This window comes from Ascaphus truei, assembly GCF_040206685.1.
Source record: "Ascaphus truei isolate aAscTru1 chromosome 2 unlocalized genomic scaffold, aAscTru1.hap1 SUPER_2_unloc_4, whole genome shotgun sequence".
Classification (NCBI taxonomy): Eukaryota; Metazoa; Chordata; class Amphibia; order Anura; family Ascaphidae; genus Ascaphus; species Ascaphus truei.
Window position 1 is genome coordinate 426,865 of NW_027453818.1, and position 21,397 is coordinate 448,261.

General features: G+C 48.2%; 1 long non-coding RNA gene across 1 annotated transcript in view; it reads right to left on the minus strand.

The window, feature by feature from the left end:
• LOC142473282 (uncharacterized) overlaps positions 1 to 9,243 on the minus strand; it is a 42,281-nt gene extending 33,038 nt beyond the window's left edge. Inside the window, exon 1 of the long non-coding RNA XR_012790024.1 lies at positions 8,962 to 9,243. This is a non-coding gene — a long non-coding RNA (uncharacterized LOC142473282). The remainder of the gene's footprint in view (positions 1 to 8,961) is intronic.
• Between the last annotated feature and the right edge of the window lie 12,154 nt (positions 9,244 to 21,397).

A 21,397-nucleotide genomic window follows, 5' to 3' on the forward strand; every position in this document is an offset into this window, starting at 1 on the left:
GTTATACGTTGCAAATGCTGTTTTATTAACTGATTTTTACAGAAGCAAAAGGCTGAGGCCTCTACTGCAAATGCTCCATATGCTTCACACTATGTACCCCCCTCCTTCCCCCCCCCTACCAGGTTAAAGGTAACTGCACTCACCACTAAAAACTTATAATCTCTGTTATCTATATATTTGTACCCCTACCCCACCTGTAAATACTCTCCTAATGATTCTCAGTTGAATTTTCGGAGGTCACTCGGTCCTCGTCACCGGCTTCCAGCCATGCTCTACGGCTCAGGAAGCTCTCCAGGGGTTTCCAGCCCCCTTTCCTTCTTCACCTTGGTGATTAAGGATCCTCTCTCAGGGCACTGTTAGGCCCACAACTCCCTCCTCCTCCTACTGTTTCTCCCTCCCTTCCCCCTCCTTCCCATCGGAGGGCCCCAACCTTACAAAGGCTAGCCGTGGGCCCCGAAATCCCGCTGCGGCTCCTACACAATCCAGTTCTAGTCCCCTTTCATGGGAAACCAAGGGGCTGTGAGGCCTTTAGCTTCACAAACAAACACCCCACAAAATGTCTTCTATAAAGCTTATCTCCCTTAACGTAAAAGGCCTAAATTCGGCAAAAAAAAAAAAAGAAGAAAACTTGCATTACAAGAATTTAAAAAATCAAAAGGTGATATTTTTTTTTTAACAAGAAACGCACTTTGATTCCCCCAATCCACCAAGCACGTTTAAAAGTATATTCCCCCATGCATTCTATGCCACCTCTCCAAATAAATCCCTATAGGGGATCTGCAGCAGCGATCAAAACCGATACGCTTACCATTGACCCTAAGTACTCACCTTAGCAGTCCCATTTAAGTGTACCGGATTTGATGATATGTGATAGATATATACACCTACCTCGATCACTGCTGCAGATCCCCTATAGGTAACCGGAGGTCAAGCCAGCCATAGTAATGGTGTAGATTCACCATTGCCTACAGTTACACAGAGAGGACTCAGTTGAGCTCTGATCCTTTTTGACATTTGCTGGCTGAATTGTGGTATATCAAATATATTACATATGTGACACCACAATTACACACCGGCTACTGTAAATCCAACCATCCTATTTTTCTATACTTTGGTTTATTAGGGTACTTGTCCCAGTGATTTACAGCCTATGTTATCTTGTGTATGAGAATTTCCTGTACGTGTTCACTCCCTTACAGATCCTTTACAAGTACTGTTATCTAGTGTGGTATTAGTATCTTCTATTTACGCACTAATATTTCAGGATCCTGAGCCAACACGGCTATCAGTATTTGAAGATACTGTTGATAGATTTCTGAAATGGACTGGGGGGAGGGGGGTCTCTGTAGAAGGATTGAAAGTGATGTTCAGTTTCCATTTTGTGAGTAAGAATGTGTCTGGTGTAAATGAGAGATTTCGCTTCTAAGTTGATTTACGACTGTGCTTAAAGTAACGCCCACATTGCTAGTGAGAGTTGGTACCTAGAACCTATTCATAGCTGTTTGAGGCCAGTTTTAATGAGCTGTAAGATGATTGGTTTAAGAATTAAGGAGTGGTTAGTGTAATCTGCCTAGTAACAGTTTTAGACAAAGGAACCAAAAAAGTGTATAAAGGTTGCTGCCTGGACACTCCCTGTCCGAGAGAGTCTTGTAGACTTTTGAATGAGTATGATCATACTATACTATGTATTGAAATAAACTACTTATCAATTGAACCCCTTTTGTCAATTTGGAACATTGACCCGTGGCTGGAGTCCCGACACCCAGGGCTGACCTAGGTCCAAGTCGTAAGGGCCTCCCTCTCCCTCCCCCCTTCTCCCCCATCCAACTCCCCCTCCTGTCTGCCCGTCCCCCCTTTTATCCTATACAGATGCAGCAACGAGTATTAGAACTCTGCCTGGGTATTTTCTGGGGCAGTCACATAGTAAATGCCTCAACCTTGCTGCAACATTTCTGTGAGATTCTTAATGGCCCATAGGATTAACACAGCAGGGAGTCCCTGCAAACTGAATGGGACTGCAGGGACCAGCTGCTGTGTTAATCCGATGGGCCATTAAGAATTTTACAGAAATGTTGAGGCATTTACTGTGAGACTGCCCCAGAATCTCCCAGGAATTTCTCAGGTAAGTGTTCTAATACTGGTAACTGCATCAGTATGTTAAAATATTTATTGGACATTTCCATGTACCCTTTTCAGTCATGTGCTCATGACAACTCTGTATCCTTGATTATATATTTCCAATTAAAAAAAAAGTGTGAAATAAAAAAAAACACACTGCAAATCTGCTCAGCTTCATAACCTTAGCGTGAGCACCTTCCTGAACCCCTACTCTAGGCTCAGGATACCTGGGCATGGATGTGAGTTCCTCTGCTATACCGGGGAGCCCCTTGCTATACTAAGGACTCTGTGTATACCTGCAGATATATTTTAACCCCTTCACCTTGTCTGGAAGATGCTGCAGCAGGAACTCTGGCGGTGTCGTAAGAGCGTTTTCAGGGTACGAGGTTGGCGGAGTAATGCGCTTAGCTGTATCCGAGGATATCACTCAATGTCTGGATACAACTCTTGGGGTATCCCATAACCCGGAACCCCGCTACATAGACACATTCTGCAAAGACTTTCTCTGTCAAACCCACCCTGAAACTTACAGCCTAGAAATCTCCCGATCCCAGCATCCCAGGAAAGGCAAAAGTCACATAATTCTTTAATGTCGTAAATTAGTATACAGTTGCAGTAATACATTCTCTACATCTGGGTCCCAGAGCTGACACTCTAAGACCCTAACACACGGATCAGGGTTATCCAATTGGGCTTGACCTTTATTATAAGCTTGGGTAATCCCTTCACTGTCACATACATATACACACTTTCATTTATGTGCACACCTTTATAGCAAATCACATGTACTGTACATATTAGTGGGTGTATGTTTGCCTATTTATAGATGTTTGTTTATGTATGTACGTACATGGGCCAGTTTACATGCATGTACGGTTTATAGCTGTGTATGTACACTGCTTGTTGTGTGTGTGTATTAATAAATGCAGGTGTGTACACTGCTTTCTGTGATCTTTGTACATTTGCAACATTTAGAAAATGAGGGGTTAACCCCTTGTATGCTACAGACGCAAGGCTACCACATGCTTGGATTTCTATATGTAAGGGGGTCACCCCCGGTTCCCCTGATCTTCCTTTGCCCCCTGCCTTACCCCTGTGGCAGTGGGGGAAGGGGACGGCGACTTCTCCCGGTGGGCGCCGCCATCTTGGTTGTGGATGGAGGTTCGCACAATGCGCAGAGGTTGGCAAGGGTAGCGGTGGCCATTACAAGTGTGCAGGAGCTCTGGGAGGTTGCGCAGGCGCAGTTAAGCGTAGCGGCGGCCATTACAGCTTCGCACAGGTGCAGGAGAGATTGCGCACGCGGTTCCCATAGGAAAGAGGTCCTGAGTGGACTACGATTCCCAGCAGCATCTGGGGACTGCCCTTTCACCTCTATCACATGCAGTCAGACAGCCACTAAGGCTGACAGATTCTCATGCTGCAAAGAAGATACAATGTTGTGTGCAGGGACAGTGAGGCTGAGGAAACAGAGAGGGAAAGAAGGGGGGCAGAGAGCTGCGAGCTTATGCCCTAGGCCAGAAATCCCCAGGCTAGAGTTGAGGCCCTGACCCCCACTAGAGAGGGTGGGTGTGTGACGGTAGTGAGGGTTTGGCCCGGGACTAACGGGGTTACCCCCCAAGGGCCCCCCTCCAACCTCACCAGGGAGACAAGGGGTTAACTGGGCTGAGGCCCAGAAATGTGATTTAACCCTTGTTATAACATGAAAATGTATTTTCCCCTGTTCCCCTGTTCCATTGTAATGTCTGGTTAATCAGTGTCTGCATAACACACACACTGGGACTTAAGGGGTTAACTGTGTAAGCCCAGTGGGCTAATTAATGCGTTATCTGTGTATTCCCTTTGCCTCATGGGCCTGCAACTGCCTGTGTCAGCGTGTAAGTGGATTGCCTTGTATGGGTGGCCTCTTATGAGAAATAGCTGCTGGGCAGGGATGTCTGGAGCATGAGGGGAAAGGGGGGGGATATTTTAACCTGTCTTGCCTGCCAGCAAGGTATTCTTAGCTGGTGTCTTAGAGAAGAGAAGGTTTTAGAACCCCACATGATAGATGCAGATGGGGGACATATATTTTTGATATTTGTGCCTCACTGGGGCAATTTTACAATGCGCATCCCAAATGCTAATAACCTCTGCCTACCTTTGTAATGCATGAGGAACCAAATGGTGCCTCATATGAGTCTATTCACGTTTGATATACACTTCCCGTGAGGAAGCTTGCATATCACCTAGTGATCAACAGGTAATTACCTAATTGTTTATGCGAGGAGCTACAAGCCTACTTCAAAAGGTTTTATTGATGGGGCCAGGGTGGAGCTACCCCAAATAAGATATCTGAATGGGTGACCTTATTAAATATAAGAATATTATGAGATGTCCTTGGCTGAACATGATAAGAATTACATATGTGTATCCGTTGGATGTAGCCCATCTTTTGGAGTCTAAACACTGTATATGTAACGGCTGCTAAATGCCAGATATTAATATCTCTATTAATTTTCATATTACACTGTACTGTAGGGTCTCTCTGCGAACGTCAGGTGTCACAGATTGTATTAATATATCTCACCTGACTGTGTGTATTACGGAACGGAAGTTATGCAATGATTTGCAGTAAATATGAAACTTTGGTTGAGTTCTGAGGAACCCCTGTTGTGATGAGCAGGAAAGGAGAATTTACAAGCCTGGTCATCAAAGACCAAATTGCTAATTGTTATGCTTGGCCTAGGGACCAAGGGAAGTGGATGTTTTTGTAAATGTGGTAATTCACACTTCAATGGAAGCCAAAAGAGCTTCAAAGACTTTTTGCTAGCCGTTGCGGCACCTAGGGTTAAAGAGATGAGTTTGACATAGTATATAAGTCAAAGCCACCCTTTACCCAAGTTGTTCATGTTGTTCATGTTCTTCATGCAAATGTTGTTCATGCAAAGTTCTTCATTGTTCTTCATGCAAATGATCTTCATGCATGCATGTATCCTGCCTGTTTTGCTGTGATGTCAACTGAAATATGGGAGAAGTGGCCAGTCTGTGATCCTGATGGCTTTCTTGCCATAATCTTTAAGTAAGTGTCTATATTTTCCCTGTTATTTGTACATTATTGTGTGTTCACCTTTATCAAGGAATAAAATCACTTTATTATATCTTAAGTCTCGTCCCAGTTCAAACCCAGGTATATATATATTTATATATAGTTTTGGTGTAAATTACAACTTGTCACAAGCTACCGTGACAGGGTGTTCATAGGGACAGGCCCTTAGGTAAGGACCCTGTGCCCCTTCAGCTGTGTGCTAGGCAGGGACCTAGTGACAGTACCTGTGCAGTTACTTAGTGCAGGGAGAGAGAGAGGCCCTGCTGCAGTTCTTTAGTGCAGGGACCCAGTGAAAGGGTTTGCTGCATGTTCCTGAAAGCTGTGTTGCTGATCCAGAGACTGTCCTTACGGTGGGACATCCAGTGGGACCCCATCCCACGCGGAGATACAGATCAGCGCTGGACCAAGCGGCGCCGGTAGATCCTTTGCGAAGACACCCAGGTGTAGAGACACCTGGGCAGGTATTTACAACCTTCCACACGTGCACCAACTTTACCTTGCTCCTCACATGTGACAGGCCTGTTCACACACTTGGGTGGGCTTGGACTCTTTGGACACAGGGTTGGGAAGGGGGTTTAAAGGTATAGCCCAGTTAGGGGGTACGGAGGTTATAGCCCAGTTAGGGGCAAGGTTATAGCTGCCAGCTAGTGGTACATACAGGTAAACCCCGTTATAACGCGAATCGGTTATAACGCGGTTTTCACGTGGCTCCCGTTTTATTTTGCACACCGCACACACTCTCACTGCACACACTCACTGCACACTGCACACACTCTCACTGCACACACTCTCACTGCACACTGCACACAGTGCAGACACTCTCACTGCACACACTCTCACTGCACACTGCACACTGCACACTGCACACACTCTCACTGCATGTCAGGAATCGGCGTTCTCCTCGCTCCCCACACAGAGCATTCCCTCCCCGCAGGGAGCCCCTGGACACACAAAACAATCCTGCCTTACCGGCCTTCACGGCTCCTCACCCCTGCCGCGGGATCACTCCCCTCGGCTATTCCTCTGCTCAGCGCCGGGCGCGCCCTCCTGCACGCACACCTGCACCATCCACTGGCTCGGTTCACACGCGTACACGAGTTACGGAGCACGCTCTCAGTCTGCACACTCTTATTCCCGTCCCCTGCACCTCAGGCTCCGCCCCCGCACACTGCACGGGCATACTCAGGTTACTAACAAGACTCACCTGGCTTGTTATGCCTGCACCAATCTGCAGTGTCTCCCTGTAGCTCTTCCTGTCCCGCCTCCGTTCCTAATTGGACCTTCCTGCTTTATCTAGCTCCTCTCTGCTCTCAGTCTTTGCTCGACATAGTCTCTGTATGGAAGTACTTCTGGATTCTCTCAGTGGTTTCACAGGTTCTGACGCAGCTTGTACGACTACCCCCTCTGGCTCTCGATCTCGGCACTCCTTGGACAACGCTCACTCTGGTAACCCCTTGAATACGGCTTGGACTACGACCTATCTCCACTCTCGGCATAACACTGCACACAGTGCTCACTGCACACACTCTCACTGCACACACTCTCACTGCACACACTCTCACTGCACACACTGCAAACTGCACGTGCAAACTGCACACACTGCAAACTGCACTCACTACACACACTACGCACACACTACACTCTCACTGCACACACTACACACACTACACTCTCACTGCACACACTACACTCTCACTGCACACACTACACTCTCACTGCACACGCTACACTCTCACTGCACACGCTACACTCTCACTGCACACGCTACACTCTCACTGCACACGCTACACTCACTGCACACACTACACTCTCACTGCACACACTACACTCTCACTGCACACGCTACACTCACTGCACACACTACTCATTGCACACAATGCACACACTACACTCTCACTTCACGCACTGTACTCGCGCTGCCCACACTGTACTCGCGCTGCCCACACTGTACTCGCGCTGCCCACACTACACTCGCGCTGCCCACACTACACTCGCGCTGCCCACACTACACTCGCGCTGCCCACACTACACTCGCGCTGCCCACACTACACTCGCGCTGCCCACACTACGCGCGCACTCCGGGCTGCGCAGAGAGCGCGCGCGCACTCCGGGCTGCGCAGAGAGCGCGCGCGCGCACTCCGGGCTGCGCAGAGAGCGCGCGCGCGCACTCCGGGCTGCGCAGAGAGCGCGCGCGCGCACTCCGGGCTGCGCAGAGAGCGCGCGCGCGCACTCCAGGCTGCGCAGAGAGCGCGCGCGCGCACTCCGGGCTGCGCAGAGAGCGCGCGCGCACTCCGGGCTGCGCAGAGAGCGCGCGCGCACTCCGGGCTGCGCAGAGAGCGCGCGCGCACTCCGGGCTGCGCAGAGAGCGCGCGCGCACTCCGGGCTGCGCAGAGAGCGCGCGCGCACTCCGGGCTGCGCAGAGAGCGCGCGCGCACTCCGGGCTGCGCAGAGAGCGCGCGCGCACTCCGGGCTGCGCAGAGAGCGCGCGCGCACTCCGGGCTGCGCAGAGAGCGCGCGCGCACTCCACGCCACATCTGTACCGCAGCTGACGATCACCAGGCCCTGATATGGGACATACAGCAGATGCCGCGGGCCATCGAGGACCCAATCCTGGCGTACACCTTCCCTCCTCACTCCCTCCCTCCCAATCAGGCGCGCGGCGGCCATTTTTGAAAAAAATTAGAGCGACCCCGTTACTAACGCGGTGGTATCGGGGTGGACCCCGAGGACCGCGCTATAACGGGGTTTACCTGTATATCTTGTTGTGTATTGCTGATGTATGTGTTAAGTTACATTCTGCATATAGTAAAGGCCGTTGCTATTTCACATCCAGTGTATGTGTTCATTTGTATGTGTCCTGCGAGGAACAACTCCCACTCTGCAGGGAGCCATCGCAGATGGACGCACTGCACCATATATTAGTAGTAAGAGTAATTCTCCCCAGTTTCCCCGTGGCGGAAGCTCAGCTCTCCTGGTTGCCAAACAGGTACAGCACCACACTGATAAGTAGTCAGATACACCTACCCACCTCAATCGCACTTAGGGTGGGGGTAAGAGGGTTACATATATGGCGGCGCATACAGAGACCCAGACACAGCACCCACCTCTATGCCTGGGGGTCACCCATCTCTCTCTCAGCTGTAGTTCTGCACTACAGATTGGGGGAGGGAAGAGGGCTCTGTGCCTCACTTCTACATCTCCAGCTCTGCACATACCCCCTCTCTCCTCTGCACAGACCTCCCCCCCCCCCCTCCTCTGCAGACCTCCTCCCCCCCTGTCCCAGACATTCTTTAAAACTAGGACATGAGAGAATGCAGCAGATATTTGGGACATCAGATATTTGGGAATGCAGCAGATATTTGGGACATACTGTCAGACCAGGACTGTCCCCGGGCAAACGTGTCAACCTCACACGGAGAAGCTATAGCCCATAACACACACAGGATGCTGCCCCTGTGGTAATGAAGGAGTTAAACTCCAACCAATACTCCCTCAATCTAATTACTTTCTAACTCTATGTAATAACTTTCCCAATCTTATCCTCACTGATTCGTAATGTTAATTCCCAATGTAAAATAACCCCCATTATCTCCCAGTCCCTGTGATACAGGAGGAGTAACCCCCCCAGTGCCAGAGGCTCCCCCTCACTATCAGAGGCTCAGCCTCTCAGGCTCCTGTGTGTAAGGAAGCTCAGAGCAGCACTGGGATAATGTGCACAGGTCACACAAGGGAGGGGAAGGGAGGAGGAGGAAAGCACTTACCCAATAACACAGGCTGAAGATCTCTGTGCAGCAGGGGGTGGGCAATGTGAGGGGGACACAGGAAAAGGGACTTAGAGGCTGCAGAGCCTATTCCTCAGTGTGTCCCCCCCTCAGTGCCTGAGATGTGCACTTTATCCCCCCCCTCACTGTGTGTGTACTTCCTATGGAGGGTGGGGGGAGCCCCTGTGATCTCTCAGTCCTTCCCTGTGGGAGTGACCTGGATTCCCCCCTCAGGATGTGGGACAGTCTGTGCTCAGGATCAGTGTTTCCTGCCGGAATCAAACTTCACACACCAGCATATCCGGCTGCAGCAGAGGGACCATAGAGAGGGAAGAGGGGGGCCAGAGCGCCTCTATCCAGCTCCTCCTGAGCTCATATGCCACAGTGACCCCTGGTGGGCTCCCAAGCAAGGTGCGGTGAGCGCCCCCTGGTGGGAGCTGCACCTGGTGCTGGTGAGATTCTCAGAATCCAGGAGGAGCATGAAGGGGAAACAAAGACACAAAGATAATCTAAGTGTAGAGGTTCTTTAAAAAACTTAGTAAATGTTGGGCGAAGTCTGGCCATTATGTATGTAACACAGTTTGCCCCCCACCCGGCAGATAGGGACCATGTGTGGAAAGACACCTGTGTTACCGTGTGTGGTGCGTTACCTGATCACAGAAGGCCTGAACCTCCGCCGCTGGGAGCCTGGGGTTACCTGATTCTTCGGATACAGCGCCTCCACCTGTAAGGGATCCCAACAGGGTGGGATGGTCCTCTTACAGGAACAATAATAATAATAATGCGCGCACACAATATATATGCTAGCAACCGTTTTACTATAACTAATAACCTTGGTACTCTGTACCACACAGTAATATGCATATAACTGTACGTATAGAAGTTCACCACCGCACATATCAACATTGGTGTCCCCAAAGTACCTGGGTTCTGGGCACCAATTTCCCTGATGTCCCTTATGTCCAAGCCCACCCAAAGTGTTGGAAATAGCGTTATCCCGTGGAGTGTTAGTGCACTACTATAGGTACCTGCCCAGGGCTCCGGCACCCGGGTACCGCAGTATAACAGAATGGGATCTGCCTGATCCGACGTGCCGTCCACCTACTCGTGGGGTGAATTCCGGCGTGGATAATATCACCGTACCGTCTATACCTTGGGGCTGGTCTGTCTCCAGTCCACAGGCCGCAGTCACTGTGTGGCGTGATCCTCCATGCAGATAGTCTCTATCTAGAGGGGGTCTGAGCCCAGACCCAGTGATCAGGCTGCGCACCGATGAGTGTTCCTTGGTCTAATCAAACAGCTAAAGGGGCAGATTCCTTACTTAAGGCCTGTCCATGAAGAAACCACAAGCTGAGGCAATGATAATAGTTATCTGGGGCCTATGGGGGTGACTAGCCTAGTGCAAGGGGCTACTGCTTCCCTGCACCCTCACCCAGCTCCCAGCTTCATCTAACGTGGCCTCAGCACGCGAAAAATATCTTTTCCTATTGCAGGGAATCCTCACACCCCCATTGGCTGGCGTGGATCAGGTGACTCCACCCCCATGGCTGCTGGGAAATGTAGTTCCCCATTGCGGAACCTATGTGTCATGGCCGCCGCTCACTCTGCCCTATTGCGCATGCGCAAAGCCTCGACTGGCCTGCCTCCTTGCTGCGCATGCGTGCGCACTTAAAGATGGCAGCCCACGTTACCCGGGTGCGCTGCGGAGCTTCCCAAGCACTCCCTGCTCTGGCCCCCACCTTTCTGGCCAGCTGGCAGGTCCGTTGTCTACAGTGGCGCCCGCGACCGCAACGAAGGCAAGGAGGGTGGTACTGGGAGACCAAGGGACCTGGGCTACACACTCCCCCTGGTAAAATCCTAACGAACTCGCTTGGATATCAAACATAACCATATACACAAGAGTTATATAATGAAAATACGGTACAAGTATATAACTTAACACCTTGCAATGCTCTACATGAGATTATACAATTGAGTGAACAACACAATAACAGAATGTATCTTGGCCTGAGACGACTGCTGAGCCTCATAGTGGGGTGCCCCAAATGAATCGTACGCTACCCGATTGGGAGAGTACCTCATTCTTTGGCTTCTGCGAAGCTATGTCTCTACTTCTTCTGGAGAGTAATGTGCATAGTCTTGAGTGTCAGCCTCTCCCATTGAGGGTATAAATGTCTCTGAAAAGTCTCTTTGGGGCAGGAAGCATGGGCTTCTAGGGTCCAGGGGAGTACTCATTGGAGTGCCCCTATTAGAAGTTGTTTGTTAAGGCCCTGGGAGGTGCCACAGAGTGTTGGGGTCCCCTTTGAGAGGGACACTCCATTCTGGACAGACTTGTTCCCTCATTAGCTTTGGATAAGCATGGACACATGACACAAAGCTTGGCCCCCTGCAGACGCACTTACTAGTATTCCCTCCTACTGTCTCTGTACATTCTCCCTACCTACCAATTAGATTGTAAGCTCCTCGGAGCAGGGACTCCTTCCTCAATGTTACTTTTACAGTATGTCTGAAGCACTTATTCCCATGATCTGTTATTTATATTTGTTATTTATATGACATGTATTACTACTGTGAAGCGCTATATACATTTATGGCGCTATACAAATAAAGACATGCATACATACATACATACATTAGCTTCCACTGGTTCTGACTCTCCATCTAATGATGTACTCGGTATCCCTGGATCTCCTTCCTCCAGTTGTGGAATAGGGATGAGGTAATTGCGGTGCCAGCTTTTTTCTCGGCCCTCACTGTCTCTTATACAATATACTGGGAGTGTATGAACAGGTAAATCTGGCGACTGACCCACCAGGCGCTCAGAAGTAGCACAATGCTGCTCAGTAGTATGTTAGTATGTTGGGACTTAGGCTATGGTAGACCCCAGAAATAAGAATAATATAAAATAAATGTGTGATATTTTTTTCCAGCAACAGGCTCCCTAGGAGCACCATATAGTTGAGATAAAAAGACTCACGTAGCTGACTCAGGGGTAACTCATTCCATGCCTGAAACGTCCTCCAGCGATGTAACTTCTCCTGCCTGCAGACTTCTCCCTGGAGCTGTATGGATATGGGGTAAGGAGTAGCCCCCCAGCTTCACAAGCGACCGATAGCCTCTTCACCGCCAATCCTGCACCCGCTCCATCGTGGTGGGTGGTCACCTGACCGGCGGCAACAGCAAGACTTCCGGGTCTGGTCACAGGAGGAAGGGATACTCGTCGCAGCTCGGCGTGGAGGCGATGATAAGAGGCACTGTGAAAAATCCTCCCGAGGGGGGTGAAAGCGCCGCACAGCCGCAATAAGTCGATGAAGGCTGATAAGTGACTGAAAGAAGCTTTATTCACACAAAGTGCAAGCGGATCCTCTGACGCGTTTCAGCCTGTCAGGCCTTTGTCAAAGAGTGATCCGCTTGCATAAAAAACATCTAGTTATAGGGTGTTTTAATTGCTACACCTGTTCGTATTTCCCAATACATTCGTGCACCAGGTGTCAATCATCATGCCCCCCACAACATTGATGTCACATAAAACACAGTATAGAAAGAAAGACAAAATGACCAAAACACCATTGCTTACAACATAAATCATAGCGTTGTATCCAGATATGTAAAGCAATGTATTAATGATTAGGTCATATTAAAAACATATGTATGCACACTTCATGTCTGAAAGGACAATTTATGCGATACAAACTCCTTTGTACCAACCAAGAAACATTTTTGGAACACTCTAAAATATTGAGTTCTAAGTTTTTATCTAGAGGATATACTCAAGAAAATATTGATATGGCATTTCTGAATGCTGACTCGATGGATCGAGAAGAGCTGTTGACACACAATAAAGAAAGGGACAAACTCAAAAAAGCTAAGTTTACTGATAGTCCATTGTTTATTTCAAAATACAGTAAACAGGCGTCACAGATTAGACAAATAGTCTCTAAACACTGGAACATACTCAAACTGGACCTAGATCTGGAATCATATACCAGATCGGGTCCAAAGTTCGCATTCAGAAAGGCCAACACATTAGCCACGTCCATATCCAGAAGTATGTTTCAATCCAAAAAATCAAGTTTAAGAAATATACCTAAAGGTTTTTTTTCCATGCGGTTTCTGCAAGTACTGTAAATATGCATCTCCCACTAAAAGAATACGTACACTATTACCCAGCAGTAGACATAGGATCAATACTTTTATCAACTGCCAAACTACTCATGTTGTTTATGTGATTACATGTGGGTGTAAATACAGATATGTAGATAGAACTGTCAGATCATTATATGTTAGAATCTCCGAACACATTAGACTAATAAATAAACATGACCTTTTCCACCCAGTAGCTAAGAATCTCGTACAATGTCCGCTCGGTGGGTTAAAGAATTTTACATTTTTTGGTGCAGAACATGTCTCTGTTCATGCAAGAGGAGGTGACAGGCTTAATCGCCTTAACAAAAAAGAAATGTCATGGATTTTCTCATTGAACACTTTGCAACCTTTTGGTCTAAATGTTGAATGGGAATTGAAACATTTCCTCCATGATTGATTTATTTATGTCTTTCATTGTTTAGCCTTAGATTTTGTTACTGTTATTATCTTTTCAATCTCACAATCCTGAGTGATTATGTGGGTTCAAATTTGCTTATCATATATACACTCTTTTCTTCTTCTTGGTCCCCTCCTACTTTCTTTTTCTTCTTTCTTCCTTCCTTTTCCCCTGGAACCCCCCCTTCCATCCCCTCCCTCCCCCCTTTCCCTTCCCCGCTTATCCCACACACCCCTTCCCTCCCCCCTCCCTCCCTTCCTATCTTTCTTCCTTTCCCCTCCCATTTTTTTGTTTTTACCCTTCTCCACTGTTTTTCCCCCTTCCCTCCTCCATTCATTTAGATCTTCCAATCAATTGTTTCTATGCTTTATTTAATTGTCTTGACATATCAATGCTGATCATAATTCCGTACTTTATTGTACTCCAAATTATCAATTGCTATATCTTTCTGATGACATTGTTGCTCTTTATATACATATATATATATATATATATATATATATATATATATATATATATATGTATATAAAGAGCAACAATGTCATCAGAAAGATATAGCAATTGATAATTTGGAGTACAATAATATATATATATACAATATACAATATAACAATATATATATATATTCCATTGTCTTTTGAACAAGAATTGAATCCAAACCCATGGGTATATTACTGCAATATTACTGCATTATGTTTATCAACTTATTGCTTAATTAAGACATGAAGTGTGCATACATATGTTTTTAATATGACCTAATCATTAATACATTGCTTTACATATCTGGATACAACGCTATGATTTATGTTGTAAGCAATGGTGTTTTGGTCATTTTGTCTTTCTTTCTATACTGTGTTTTATGTGACGTCAATGTTGTGGGGGGCGTGATGATTGACACCTGGTGCACGAATGTATTGGGAAATACGAACAGGTGTAGCAATTAAAACACCCTATAACTAGATGTTTTTTATGCAAGCGGATCACTCTTTGACAAAGGCCTGACAGGCTGAAACGCGTCAGAGGATCCGCTTGCACATTGTGTGAATAAAGCTTCTTTCAGTCACTTATCAGCCTTCATCGACTTATTGCGGCTGCGCGGCGCTTTCACCCCCCTCGGGAGGATTTTTCACAATATACTGGGAGACCTGGCATCTGTGATTCGACTTCATAGACTCCGTCACGCCAGCGGTCAGCCAGTTTGTATTTGCCGAAGACTCCTAGATTGCAGAATAGAATGGCATCACCAGGACGAATCTCCCGATGACGGACCTTATGATCATATCATTTTTTATTATCAGCGTTCAAACGAGCAGAAGCTTTCTCGGCTAACTGGTAAGCGTTTTGCAGACTGTCTTGTAGCCGTTGGACGTATCTGAAGTGCATCATGTTGTGTATCCCATCGGTAGATACACTCAGACGTATATCCACCGGAAGTCTCGCTTCTCGCCCGAACATCAAGAAATAAGGAGTGAACCCTTTGGACTCATGGCGGGTGCAATTGTAGGTATGCACCGAAGATTCTACATGCTTACTCCATTCGCTCTTCTGAGATCCTTTTGACGTGCCACGCATGTCCAGGAGAGTCCTGTTTAATCTCTCCAGTAAGGCCTCTCAACCTATGGGTGGTATGGGGTGGGTTGAGACTTAGTAATATTTAGTAGTTTGAGCAGCTCCTTAATGAGATTACTTTCGAAGTCCCGACCTTGGTCGAATGCAGACGGTTTGGCAGTCCCTAATGGATAAAGTATCGCTCCCATAGTACTTTAGCTTTAGTACTGTGTACACATAGTAATGTGATGGCTTTCTGGTCCTTGGTGATGGCTTTCTAGTCCCTAGTGGCTTGGTGATGGCTTTCTAGTCCCTGGGATGGCTTTCTGGTCCTTGGTGGGGAAGGCCTGATCGTAGCGAGTATAATGATCCGTGAAGACCAACATGTTACCGATGCCTCTGGCATCCGGTTCAATACACAGAAAGTCCATACACACCAAGTCCATGGGACCCGAGATTTTCAGATGAGCCATGGCGGCGGCTCTGGTAGGGAGGGTCTTACGTTGGATGTATCGGGAGTACCGACGACAGTGTCGCTCCCCTGATTCAGGCATCCGGGGCCAGAAGAACCGATCTCGCACCAACCCAAAAGTCTTGTCTACGCCCAGATGGCCATGTTCATTGTGTAAGGCTTTCAGGACCAGATATTGTAAGTTTCGGGGTAGTACCAATTGTTTCCTCTCTGGATGGTACCACCCAGTAGACTGTTGTCTAGCTGGAATTTGTCAGCTTCTCGCATGAGTATCGCCACAAGGTCGCTGGGAGCATGCTTCAGCATGTCAAGTTTGTTTTTCTGCACCGCCTGGCGTATAAGGCCCGGTACAGGGTCCCTTACTTGATATTGTAACATATATTTCCACGAGATAATTTTATCAGGGGTGACGTTCATCCCATCGGGGTCACAGTAGGCAGCGGGTAGAGCCTTGGATTGACATCACAATGAATCCACGACACGTAATTCAGAGAAGGCCACTTTATTCCCTACAATATTGTTAAGAGCTTTGGTTCTGCTGGAATACCCTTCTACAAAACGGCGGTAGTATCCGCAGAATCCTAGGAATGAGTGTAGCTCCATAATATTTCCGGGTCTTGGCCATTCCATCACTGATTCAATTTTGGCGGGATCCGTGGCTATCCCTTCGGCGGATACCTTATGTCCCACGTAGGTCACCGAGGTACGGCAGAATCGACATTTATCCAAGGATAACTTCAGACCTTCTTGCCCCAGTCGATCCACCACCTTCATTAGCCGTGCCTCACGTTCTTCCAAAGTTTTACCAAAGACAATTATATCGTCCAGATAAACTAGACATTCCCAGGAGTTCATGTCTCAGATTGTCTTTTCCATCAACCGCTGGAACGTTGCTGGAGCTCCACAAATGCCTTGGGGCATGCGAGGGAATTGGTAGAAGTCAAGGCGGCATACGAAAGCCGTCTTCTCCTGGTTTCTGCACTCATAGGCACCTGGTAGTACCCAGATCTCAAGTCCAATACACTGAACCACTGACTTCCCGACAGCGCATTGAGAATTTCTTAAATTAATGGAAGGGTATACTGATCAGGTATGGTACGGTTGTTCAGGGTCCGGTAATCAACACACAATCGCACCAACCCATTCTTCTTCCGCACCACCAAAATCGGCGATGCGTAGGGGCTACGGGATTCGGTCACAATGCCCGCCGCTTCCATCTCTTGTAACACGTCTCTCACATCCTCCACATCTCGAGGGGCGATATGACGGGATCGTTCCTGAAACGGGGTGGTGTCACTTAGCCGGATAGTGTGTTGGGCATTTCGGCTAAAGCCCACATCCATTTCACGCATGGAAAATATGTCCTTTCGTTCTTCCGCCTTGGCAGTCAAATGAGCCCTCCATGCAGCGGACAAGGCGGATTCCCTGAAGTCAAAGGCCATCTCCGTGGCCTGCTCCGGCGGTGCTGCATCATCTACTTGGGCGGACATCATATCGACAGAGGTAACAGGGTATATCCGATCCAATCGTTGTCACTGGTCTATGGGCATGGGATAGGGAGAGATGTTGTGAACATATACCTTGACATTCATAGGCATTCCACCCTTCCACTCTCGGATTTCAGACACAAGTCGGTAGCCGCGATAGGCATCTTCTTCGGGTGCACTCTCAAAGGAGAAGAGCTGATCGGCCTCGTCTCGCTCTGGATAACAGCATTCCGCGCACATAACTTCTACTCCCCCTGGGGGAATCATGGTCACTCCTTCATGAGTATTGAATAAGTCCCCATATTCTACTTCATCCAGGTTCAGACAGTCTTCCATCATACTGGGTTGGATGTTTAGAGCCAATAGGGGTAGTTCACAGGCGTCTTTCAGGTATGCACGGAATACTGCACGTACCACGTCGATATTTGTTCCCAAGATGATCGGAGCGCTGGAATGCTTTTGCGGTTCGGGGCATATCAACACCTCCACGTCCATTGGATGGGACTTGCCAGTATTCAATTGTAGTATAGCCAGCCGAAGTTTCACCACGCCGTCGATTCCGTAGTCCTCATGACTGAGTCCCCAAAGTCTCATGGTGTCCGCAGTTTGCAATGGCAGATGACTCAGATGTTGATCATAGAACGAGCGATACACAATGGTCACCTGAGACCAAGTGTCCAATAACGCGGTTGCGTAAATGCCTTCTACGAGGATGCGTATGATGGCAGCTGGCCCCACAAGAATGTAGGCGTCCGTTGTTACGGCTTCTCCAATGCTTGGCGGAGTTGAGCCCTCGGAAGAATTAGAGGGGATTTCTTCAGTCTGCGCCGTGCAGGTCATGGCTTTGGGGGGGGGTCGGATCAGACCTTTCTTGTTCCCGTGAAAGCATTAGCGAAGTGCCCTTTTTGGCTGCACCTGAAGCAGACTGGACAACTCTGAGGGGTCTCAGCCCTGGAGGCCGCCGACTCCCTCTTGGGGGAGTGGGGTGTAGCAGTAGGATTTTTGTGAGCAGTGGAATCCTCCTCGCCTTCGATTTCTTTGGCTTTTGCGATCGCTGCTCTTTTTAGTTCATCTTGATAATATCCCTTAGAGGATGTTTGAACTGGGGCGTTCCCTAGATTGTGTGGCTAAAAAATGCTACAACGCCTTAACTCTATTAAGAATAATAAAAATATGAATGTGAGGTTGTGTTCGTGGTGTAAAAGAGTATATAGAAATATATACTGGCCCTTTTGATGATTTTGTGGTTGCCGCTTGACCTTGTAGAAGGGAACCCCGTGTCCTTCTTAGCGTGGCAGTGGTAGTGTAAAGATGGTCAGCGCAAACCTCATGGACCTCACGATATTGATGGAACCGGATGAAAATAAAAGAGGAATAAAAGAGGAATAAAAGAGGAATAGAAACACAATATTAGTGCATCATATCCACATGTGTGGGGGATGGGGAGGAGGGGGGGATGGGTGTGGAAGGAGGATACGCTGAAAGGGTTGATGGTGATTTTCCACTATCTAATCAAAGAATACATAAATATATGGATTCAATGACTCACACGGCCTTGTGTGGTGTCTCTCCCTCAACGCAGACTGTAGTGGGTTAATGCAGACTCATATACTGGAGTCTCAATACACATAAAACTCACACGGCCTAATGTGAGTTCTTGCCCTCAGAGGGTGGTGTCCTGTATGGATGGTGGCTGGTCGTCTCAGCAAAATATCCCCCAATAGGTGTGGTGTGTGAGTGTCTCCTCTCCCCGTTTCCCAGAAGACCAAAAAGAATGTGTGCAAACCAGGGTTAAAAATTTAACAGGTCTTTATTTGGTAAACAGTGAAGACATGAGCATGGAACATGCATACATGTTGTGAAACATAAAAGATATAAAACAATCTATGACACAATGAACTAAACAAAATGCAATAGATAGAAATAAAACAAAAAGCACACTCACACTTAATAGCAACTTCTGTTGCCCAGCATCAGCCGCCTGGTACACTCCTATACGATCTCCTCCTCCGTTATTGCTCTCACTGGCGCGTCCGGCAGTGGAACCAGAAGAGGGGATCTGCACCGGATGTCCTGCGGTGTGCTGGGTCCCTCTCTCAATGAGCTCCGGCAGGGAACAACGCGATTCGCAATAAGCTTCGTCAGGTTCCTCACGTTGTTTTATATCTTTTATGTTTCACAACATGTATGCATGTTCCATGCTCATGTCTTCACTGTTTACCAAATAAAGACCTGTTAAATTGTTAACCCTGGTTTGCACACATTCTTTTTGGTCTTCTGGGAAACGGGGAGAGGAGACACTCACACACCACACCTATTGGGGGATATTTTGCTGAGACGACCAGCCACCATCCATACAGGACACCACCCTCTGAGGGCAAGAACTCACATTAGGCCGTGTGAGTTTTATGTGTATTGAGACTCCAGTATATGAGTCTGCATTAACCCACTACAGTCTGCGTTGAGGGAGAGACACCACACAAGGCCGTGTGAGTCATTGAATCCATATATTTATGTATTCTTTGATTAGATAGTGGAAAATCACCATCAACCCTTTCAGCGTATCCTCCTTCCACACCCATCCCCCCCTCCTCCCCCTCCCCCCCCCCATCCCCCACACATGTGGATATGATGCACTAATATTGTGTTTCTATTCCTCTTTTATTCCTCTTTTATTTTCATCCGGTTCCATCAATATCATGAGGTCCATGAGGTTTGCGCTGACCATCTTGATAATATCCCTTGGCAGATGTAGCAGTCTTCTCTCGTTTCGTAGAGTCACTCTGGGGTTTGGACCGGTGCAACCGTAGATTTCTCTGTTGAGCTAGTACTTTATCCTTAAATCTTTGAAATCTAGAGGCTGGTCTGGAGAGAGAGTACAACTGACTCGTATCACCACCGGGTGCATAGGCAAAGTGCTCTGCAGAAGTTGCTGGACTCGCACGCCATTAGCTTGGGCCGCAGGAATAACCTCCTTCTTTACCAGAGGCCATAGAGCCAACTGGATCCGACGAAGAAACTCTGACACTTCTTCTCCTTCGACTTGCGTGAGAGAGTAGAATTTGGCCAGTAATGACACGGCGTCCTTAGGAACACCGTTTGTCCGGGTTAGGGCCTGGATCAGAGTTGTCGCATCGGCGTTAGGGTGTTTATTGTCGTAAAACTGCACCATATGCGTAGCAGTTGGTCGTAAGCACTCAATAATTCGTTGCCATTTTACTGCGTCAGAGCAAGTCCACTCCGGGAGCACATGTTCCGTGTGGTCTTTCCACTCTTCAAATTCAGCCTCACCCGCCGGCGTGGGTCTAGTCCCTGAGAATATCTTGAGTTTACGGTGTTGATGGGAATGGGAGGCCTGGCTCAGGGCTTCTACTAGCTGAGGTAGAATTCTTCCTGCGCTGGGTCCACCTGGGGCAAGAGTGGAGTGGCCCGGGATTGTATACTGGCTTGGAGTCTTGTAAGTGTCTGTCGTTCAATGGAAGGGTACACGGATGACGGGGGCCCAGTCAATAATAATAGTAATGCACGCACATAATATAAGCTAGCAACCGTTTTACTATAACTAATAACCTTGGTACTCTGTACCAAACAGTAATATGCATATAACTGTACGTATAGAAGTTCACCACCGCACATATCAACATAGGTATCCCCAAAGTACCTGGGTTCTGGGCACCAATTTCCCTGATGTCCCTTATGTCCAGGCCGACCCAAAGTGTTGGAAATAGCGCTATCCCGTGGAGTGTTAGTGCACTACTATAGGTACCTGCCCGGGGCTCCGGCACCCGGGTAAAGCAGGATAACATAAAGGGATCCGCCTGATCCGACGTGCCGTCCGCCTACGTGTGGGGTGAATTCCGGCGTGGATAATATCACAGTACCGCCTATACCTTGGGGCTGGTCCGTCTCCAGTCCGCAGGCCGCAGTCACTGCGTGGCGTAATCCTCCGTGCAGATAGTCTCTATCTAGAGGGAGTCTGGGCCCAGACCCAGTGATCCGGCTACGCACCGATGAGTGGTTCCTTGGTCTAATCAAACAGCTAAAGGAGCAGATTCCTTACTTAAGGCCTGTCCCTGAAGTAACCACAAGCTGGGGCAATGATAATAGTTATCTGGGGCCTATGGGGGTGACTAGCCTAGTGCAAGGGGCTACGGCTCCCCTGCACCCTCACTTACCCAGCTCCCAGCTTCATCTAAAGTGGCCTCAGCACGCGAAAAATATCTATCCCTATTGCAGGGAATCCTCACACACCCATTGGCTGGAGTGGATAAGGTGACATATGTGTCATGGCCGCCGCTCTCTTTGCCGTTTGCGCATGCGCAAAGCCCTGACTGGCCTGCCTGCTTGCTGCGCATGCGTGCGCACTTAAAGATAGCGGCCCCCGCT